Source organism: Mandrillus leucophaeus, unplaced genomic scaffold (assembly GCF_000951045.1).
Source record: "Mandrillus leucophaeus isolate KB7577 unplaced genomic scaffold, Mleu.le_1.0 Scaffold1540, whole genome shotgun sequence".
In the NCBI taxonomy this organism is placed as follows: domain Eukaryota; kingdom Metazoa; phylum Chordata; class Mammalia; order Primates; family Cercopithecidae; genus Mandrillus; species Mandrillus leucophaeus.
Genome location: NW_012101522.1, coordinates 176,750 through 183,278, shown reverse-complemented (window position 1 = coordinate 183,278; position 6,529 = coordinate 176,750).

Genomic DNA, 6,529 nt, shown 5'->3' with positions numbered 1-6,529 from the left:
ATATTTAGTAGACAGTGGAAACTTAATGATTCCATTATTAACTTATCTAATATCCTTCACAACAACACACGTACATACACGAACACACATATGCACACACATACCCTATAAAGGCCTTAATGCTGATTTGCATTGCAGATAAATAATTGAACATTAAAAGTTTAGAAAAAAGGTATATGGGTAAGCGCAGGCACAGGAAAAAAAAAGAAAAGGATAAATTAAAATATAAATAAATAAATAAGGATTGGAAAATAGAATAAGAAGAAGCTATACAGGGGAAGAATATTGAAATGTTTTGTGTATTGTAGAAGTACCATTAGTCAAATCAAAATGGAAAATAAAGATAAAATATTTTAAAAGTTCTTCAACACCATATCCATTCGATGGGTAATTTTGGAATGACCATCCTCCCTCAAAAGTGATTGACCTAAAAGAAAAAGTGTAAATTCTGATTATCTCTTCATTTCAGGAACAAGCAGTGTCTAAATGTGTCCAAACTCTTTGTTTTTATTATACTTGTGTCTCACTAAAATAATACCAAGTTTGTTATTTATATTGAAAAATTAAATTTCGAAGTGAAAAATCTAAAGTTTAGAGAACTGAACAAATTAGTACCTTGAGATTGTCTTTCTAAGAAGTAACAGCATTAAGGTTTTAACTCAGTTCTATATGTCTCCTATGTTAGTAAAAAATCTTAATTGAAACATCTTTTCAAATGGCCAAAAATATAAAAAGTATTAGGAAGTTGATGCAGTGATTATGAACTGAACTTTTTTTAACTTTAAGATGGGTGGTGGAATATGATGAATAGAGTAGTATGCACCCTAGAATCACACTACATAAATCCAAATCCTGGCTTTGCCAATTTAAAGCCTTGTAACTTTAAGAAAAATATGTGAAATCTTAGGCCTAATTTTTATCTGTAAATCAAAAGTTAAAATAGTTTCTATTTTATTGGCTTGTCATCAGAATTAAAGAAAATAATATTCATAAAGAACTTAAAATAACAAATTTAATATGAGCTTTCATAATAGATTTTTCAAAAAATTAATTTAAATCTATGTTTTTTATTAATAAAAACCACCCATATTTATTAACAATGTTTTTCTTTTGTTTTCAAAGAATGTAATTTATAATTGGAAATAAAGTTTAACTCAAAATAACACAGTCAAGTTTTGTTTTAATAGGATTAAATAAAAACCTAAGAGAATTTTAAATGCATTGGTATCACTTTAAAATAAAAAGAGGGAGTCTTTATGGAACATGTTCCCGTATCTGCACATTTGCATCATCAACTTTAAATAGTCCGTATGTAAAGGAAAGAGAGGAGCATCCTTCTGATGTGAGCGTATAAGAGATAATCATAAAGTGGGGCAAAGGGACATCAATTTAAGTTGGTGTCTGGCATGTAACTAAGGTTTAAAATAGCAGAGATAAGAGGTGAACAAACTCTAGATTATCATTTACACATAGTTAATAGCACATGACCTGGAATAGTGTATTCTACTTTTCACTCTTCTGCTTCCTTCTCTATTCTTCATTTCACCTCAATGCTGACACAAGGTGGAAGAGACATATTATTGAAAATCTACTTATATTGAGGTCCCACAAGAACAATTTTGGTTAATTGATTGGACTACTGAATACTTAGTGAAATTTTCCTTCCTCTTTAACCTTCTTTTCCCTTGCCTTCCCATCTATTTTCTACCATGCTTTGTACACACACTTTCAGAAGACACCGTTGACAGGCAGGGTTGTAAAAACAAAGTAAAATTAGTGGGGAATATACATGGGTAAATAAGCATTAAAAAACATGCTCAACAGTATCTGTTATTAAGGAATTGCAAATTAAAACAATGAGATACAACTATACCCCTATTAGAATGGCCAGAATTCAAAATAATAACACCACCACATGTTGACAAGGATGTGGGACAACAGAAACTCTTATACATTGCATAGAAGAGGAAATGAAAATTGACATTGAAGAAGCTTAAAGTTTTCCAAATACATTGAACCTAAAAAGATTGCCATAAAGACACATTGTAAATAAAATGTTAGAATAAAAAGACAAAGAGGTTGATCACAGAAAGTAATGTTAGCAGCACGGCATAATAGGAGTTCCCCATTTTCACTCCCCTGACGATGACAGAAATTCAACCAGCAACTATCCAGAGGCAAAAAAATACTATCACGAATATCCCAGACCTCGAGAGTGAGTCTGAGAAAGCCTTTTGGACCAGAGAACTGAGGAAAGCCACATTTTCACATCTTCCTCAGCCCAGGAGCCAACTGCAAGTCAGTGTTATCCATGCAGGGAGCGTCTGCCCCCATTCAACGCCAGCAGCTGCATCATGACTTGACCAAGCCTCAGTACTCTGCTTAAGACTACCCCAGGCTGAGAGTCAAGCCCAAGTCAAAACATATCAAGCATAATTTTAGGCCCTGCCATACTTGTGTAGCCTAGCAGCAAGCCCATCGACCTCACCCAGTTTCAGATTCCAGCACACAGCTCTGCAAAACTACAGATTCCAAACAACCATGGTGCATCTAGGAAAGACAACCTGTCACCTTGCCTAATCAGAGATGTTTGTAGTGCCAATCATCAGCTCCGCTTGATGTCAGAGTGATCTCATCAGTCCATGGAGCATAGCCATCAGTATCATTTAACCTCAGAGCACAGAACATTATCCAGCACCACTAGATAACCCAACACCACGGTCTGCCTGTTTGGAGTTGCAACCAGCCAGCTCATCCAGAAACACAGACTAGACTAGTAATAAAGGTTTATCACTGCCAAAGAACAGCTTCAAAAGCTAGAAGAGGTGGTTATCTTCTCAAATGCACTGGCATCAATCTAAGTACACAAAGATTATGAAAAGATCATGTTTACCTGTAAACATGACACCACAAAAGGAACTAATAAAGCTCCAATAATAGACTCAGAAGAAGTGGAGATCTGTGAAACAACTGACAAAAGAATTCAAAATAATCCTTTTAAAGAAGTTCAGAGAACTTTAAGAAAACATAAATACAAAATTAAATAAAATTTGGAAAACAATGAATAAAATGAAAGATTTTACAAAGAAATAGAAACAATTTAAAAGGAAACTCAAAATCTTAGAGATAAAGAATAACTACATTTAAAAATTCAATAGAAAGCTACAAAAGCTGTCTTGAAAAAAAAAAGAAAAAAATCAGTGAGCTCAAAGATAAGACATCTGAAACAATCTAATTAGAAGAACAAAAATAAAAAAGAATGAAAAACAAAAAAGGAGACCTACAGGAATCATGGGACATCATCTGACAAACTATCATTTATATTTTAAGAAGTTTATGAAGAAAAGAGAGCAAAAGATCCAGAAAACGTATTCAAGAAAATAATAGCTAAAACTTTGCAAATCTGGGGAAAGCCAACATCATCCAGGTGCAGGAAGATTAGAGGTCACCAATCAAATTCAACTGAGAGAGGAATTCACCAAGACAATCATTATCAAATTATCAAAGACAAAGAATACTGAAAACAGCAAGAATTTTAAAAATTTTTAAAAATTCACATTCAAAGAAACCCAAATACAGCTTTCAGAAGATTTTTCAGCAGAAACTCTTTAGGCAAGAAGAAATTGGGATTATATATTCAACGTGCTGAAAACAAACAAACAAACTGTCAAATAAGAATACTTTACCTGGCAAAGCTGTTCTTCAGAAACAAAAGGAGAAATAAAAACTTTCCCAGAGAAAGAAAAGTTAAGGAAGTTCATCACCAGGAGGTCTTCAGAGGAATTACTGTAAGACTGATAATTAACAACATGACACATATGAAACTAAAAAAATGTCAATGGCATAAGTAATTCATACTCAGAATTCTCTAATACTGTAAGGTTAGTGTGTAAAGAAATTTTATCCCCAGTTGAGGTTTAAAAGACAAAACTATTGAAAACAACTGTAGCTACAATAAATTGGTAAGGCATAAAAATTACAAAAACAAATGTAAATGTTGACATCAAAATCATAAAAGGTGAATGGGATAAAGGTATAGAGTTTTTGCATGCAATGAAAGGCGGCAAGTTGTTATCAGCGCAAAGTATCCTGTTATAAGGGTAAGATATTTTATGTAAGCCCCATCGTAACCACAAAACAAAAACCTGTATTATTTGCACATAACATGAAAAGAAAGAATTCAAAGCACACCACCACATAAAACCTTCAAACTACAAAAGAAGACAACAAGAGAGAAAGAATCAAAAGATCTGAAAAAAAAAATCAGAAAACAAATTATAAATGGGAGTAGTAAGTTCTTACCCATTGATAATTACCTTAAATATAAATGAGTTATATTCTCCAGTAAAAACATTTACAGCAACTGATTGGATTAAAAAACAAGATACAACTATATGCTTCCTATAAGAGGCTCATTTTACTAGTAAGAACACACATAGATTAGAAGTGAAGGAATGGAAGAAAATATTCCATGCAAATGGAAAACAAAAGAAAGCAGAGGTAGCTATATTTATATCTCAAAATAAACTTTTAGTCACAAACTGTGAAAAGACACAAAGAAGATAATTCTATTAATATAATGATCAAAGGATTAATTCACCAAGAGACGTAACAATTAACTATATCTGCACCCAACAGCAGAGCATATAAATACATAAAGAAATTGTTAGCCAGGTGTGGTGATTCATACCTGTAGTCCCAGCTACTCTGTAGGATGAGGTAGAAATATCACTGAGTCCAGGAGTTCGAGGCTGCAGTGAGCTATGATAGCATCACTGCACTCCGACCTAGACTCCAGCCCTGTCTCAAAAAATAAAAATAAAGATAAATAATTTCGATAATATTGAATATCAAAAAAACTAAATGAAAATAATTTTAAAAATCAATTATTAAATGTTCTGAAAGGAGAGAGTCTGACATAAAATAACAGTACCTCATATTTAAAAATGACCAGATCCATTGAAACAAGACAAGAATGTCCATTCTCAAAATTTATTTTTATATTTAAATTAGTACTGAAAGTACTAGCCAGAGCAATTAGGCAAGATAAAGAAATAAAAGACATGCAAATGGGAAAGAAGAAGCACAATTATCCCTGTTTAAAGATGACATTACAAAATACGAAAACAAATACAAACATGTTAGACCTCAAAAAATACAGCAAAGTTGCAGAACACAAATCAAATACAAAAATTAGTTGAATTTCTATACACTAATGACAATGTCACTGAAAAGGATATTAAGAAAATAATCCCATTTAGGATAGCATCAAAAATAATAAAATTATTTTATTTTATTTTATTTTATTTTATTTTTGTAAGACAGGTGTCACTCTGTTGCCTAGACTGGAGTGCAGTGGTGCAATCATGGCTTATGGCAGCCTCAATCTCCTGGATTCAAGCCATCCTCCAGCCTCAGCCTCCCACATAGCTGGGACTACTGGCATGCACCCCCTACCCAGCCTTTTTTTTTTTTTTTTTTGTAGAAACAAGGTCTCACTACATTGCCCAGGCTTGCCTCAAATTCCTAAGGTTAAAGAATCACCCCGCCTCAGTCTCCCAAAGTGCTAGGATTACAGGAATGCACCACCATTCTCAGCCAAGAATAAAATTTGTAGATATAAACTTAACCAAGGAGATGAAAGACTTGTGCTATAAAGCTACAAATTATAGATGAACAAAATTAGACATAAATAAATGAAAAGGTACCCTATGTTCATAGATTGGAAGACCTGACATTGTTAACAGTTCATACAACAAAGCGACCAACAGATTCAATCCAATCCCTATCAAAATTTCAGTGGCTTTTTATACAGAAACGAAGGAAAATATTCTAAAATCCATGCAGACCTTGTAAGAACCCAGAATAATGAGAACAATCTATAGAAAGAACAAAGCTGCAGATACCACAGTTCTTGACTTCAAAATATTTTACAAAACTTATACTAATTTTAGCAGTATGACCCTAGCATAAACCCAGACATATAGTCCAATGGAACAGAATAGAGACTCTGCAAATAAATCCAGGCAGATATGGTCAACTCATCTTCAACAAGAATGACAAAAATACACCCTAAGGAAAAGATAGTCACTTAAACAATGTTACTGGGAAAACTGGATATCCATAAGCCAAATGACAAAAACAGACTCATTGCACAGCATAGTTTAAAAATCAATTCAAATTTAATTACAGATTTAAAGACAAAGACCTAGAACTGTAAAACTTTTAGTAGAAAAAAAAAATACAGGAAAAGATTCATCACATTGGTCTTGGCAATGATTTCATAGATACAACAACAAAAGCACAGGTAACCAAAGACAAATAAGATAAGCGGGATACATATGAAGGGCACGCCCAAGATGGCCGAATAGGAACAGCTCAAGCCTCCAGCTCCCAGCGTGAGCGACACAGAAGACGGGTGATTTTTGCATTTTCTTTTTCTTTTTTTTTAAATTATACTTTAAGTTCTAGGGTACATGTGCACAACGTGCAGGTTTGTTACATATGTATACATGTGCCATGTTGGTGT